Genomic DNA, 2,712 nt, shown 5'->3' on the forward strand with positions numbered 1-2,712 from the left:
AGGAGCTAACGATCTCTGCCCGAGGCTGGTCTGCGCAGGCGCAGAACCCACTACTTATGAATGCTGGAACCACTATCCAGATCTAGTGTCTTTCCCAAATGTGGTAATGGTTCTTCCCTTTGCATGTGCAAATAATTGTCATACTAATTAATCTATTTATCATTCATAAACCTTAGACTTTTGACTAACATATTTTGTGGATCTAAAAAACAGCCTCAGCATTATCCACTACAATGCTAAATGCACCTGAATTTTAGTTCTCATTCAAAATTCCTATTGGGAGGGCAGGTTTGCACAAAGCCAAACAACTGCTTTGATAAATCAGCTGAGTCATTGTATGTGTTGCTTTCCATTATGGCAATGTCTTCAAAGTTCAGTAACAAATGCACTCAAGGCCATTGTGAATTATTCTGCCCTTTTCACCTCACAAGTGCCAAGCAAAGCTTTATGCCAGACTTTGCTTAGCATAAATGCACTCTGAATCAATTAGACACACTTTCACATAGGTAATCCTTTTGCAATATTTATTTTGTTTCAGAGATTCAGATCATTAAACAATTTGAGTCTGAAGACAGCTAAAGCAAGACCAACAAATATCAGAAGGAAAGACTCCCTTTTTACAAGCATTAGGCTTATAGAGGGCAGGACATAGTTGCTGTAGGTGGGGGACTGTGGGAGGCAGTTAATGCCCCCCCCCCGAGGAGCTGTTCTCTGTCTCAGTTTGGTTTCTGGTCCTTAAGACAATATCCACACATTTCAAAGTTTGACTGTACTTATGAGCAGATGAAGTTGCCTTCTATCCAATCAGACCATTTGCCCACCTATCCATTACCATCTGCTGACTGCTAGCTTCTCTTCACCATTTCAGGCAGAGGTCTTTGCTAGCTCTGGCACTCAAGAGTCTTTTAAACTAGAAGTGCTTGAGATGAATCCTGGCTTCTTGTGCATGCAAACCAGGTGTTCTACCACTGAAACCATTTAGCTATACACTTGGTGGCTTGTTTGTTTTAAATTAGAATATCAGATATTTGATTCTGCACTGACATTTTAAATTTGAAAAACACAAAAAAGCAGCATATACATAATCATTCTGGAGATTACTTTAAAAAATCTAGACAACAGAACTGAATTGTAAGGGTTTTAGGTCACGCAAGGGCTGCTTATGCAGATGAAAGCTTTTAAACATAGTCAAAACCTATTGGACTTGTATTTGGAAACATATTGGGTTTGGATGTCTGTTTCAATGAACTCAAGCTAGGCTGTTTTAACAAATTCTAGATATCCAGCTAGTAGTTTAGCACTGAGAAACAGGACTTGACATGAAGTGTGACAGAGCAAAATTGGCTGGCATGGCCTACATTTTTCTTCAGCTGAGTCCAAACATGAAATGTTAACTGCACTTAAAAAAAAAAAGTCAGAAAAGTCTGGATATCAAAGGAAGGAGGACAGGACAGGAATGATAACAAGGAAATGCATGAATGGAAAAACAAGGCAGAAAAAGATGGTGGTGTCCCCCTCCCCATTCAGTTCCTTGAATAATACTGGCCCAACAATATAGAATTATGCTTATGAACTCTGTTCACTGACATTCTGTCCAATAAGGAGGGTATAATGCAGAGAATATGGTGCGTGCTCAACTCCCATTGATTTCAACAGTAGGGGTGTGCACGGAACCGCGGAGCTGCAGTCCGGCACTGGGGTGTGGGGTTCCACAAGAGAAGCCATTTGCAGCCCAGCCAGGGAAGCGGACGGCAGGGAGTTCTAAATTTTAGAGAGCAGGCGGCGGGAGAACTCCCTGCCGTCCGCTCGCTTCCCCGGCTGGGCTGCAAATGGCTTCTAGGAAGCCATTTGCAGCCCTACCAGGGAAGGGGACGGGGTCGGCAGGGGAGCTCTCCTGCCGACCCCTTGAGTATGGGAAGGGAAGGGGCGGCAGGGGTCTCGGGGCTGCTCAGGGGGTGCCTGCCAGCTGAGCCGGGGGCATGAAGAGCCGGGCAGCAGGGACTGGGAGATACCCTGCCGCCCGATTGAGTATTCAACATACAAAGGAGGAGGAAGCCGAGCCGCGCGCCGCCGAGAGGAGGGGGAATGAAGCGGGCGGCAGGGAGGTATGCCGCTTACTCACATAAATACGGCAAAATTCTTGAGGGGGTAAGTAAAGCCCCCCCGTACTCCTTTGGAACCCCCCACCCGAACCAAAACCACCCCGTGTCCGGACCGGTCTAGAGGCCTTTTGAATGGCCTCCGAACCGGTCCGTGCACATGACTATTCAACAGGACTTCAACCATACCAGCTTTCTCTGGATTTCAGCCAGTGAATTTCAAGTCTGCCAAAAAGGCAGCAAAAACCTTAGTTAGTTGAAGAAACATTGCAAGTCAGTCATCAAAATGCTGCCAGGTTGCTTTCAACAACTGTGGGGTGAAGCCCACATTTTATGTGTAAGCTGGCACTCCATTTTTGTTGCTCTAAAGAAATGGCCAAATACTTGTCAGGCTAGGAGGTCAGGGTGAAAAATTAGTTCTGCCTGACTATACTAAGTCACTTAACTTTGTGTTAAAAAGCACAATTTAGTGACAAAAAGTCCCCTAGAGAAAAATGAAGATTTTTTTTTCTCCATTGAGCTCTCTAGGTAAAATTCAGCTTGTCCTGTTAAGTCCATAAGCCTTTGAGAAAAAGTAAAAGGTAAACTCTAGTCTTAATTTTAAACACACACA

This window comes from Hemicordylus capensis, chromosome 4, assembly GCF_027244095.1.
Source record: "Hemicordylus capensis ecotype Gifberg chromosome 4, rHemCap1.1.pri, whole genome shotgun sequence".
NCBI lineage: Eukaryota > Metazoa > Chordata > Lepidosauria > Squamata > Cordylidae > Hemicordylus > Hemicordylus capensis.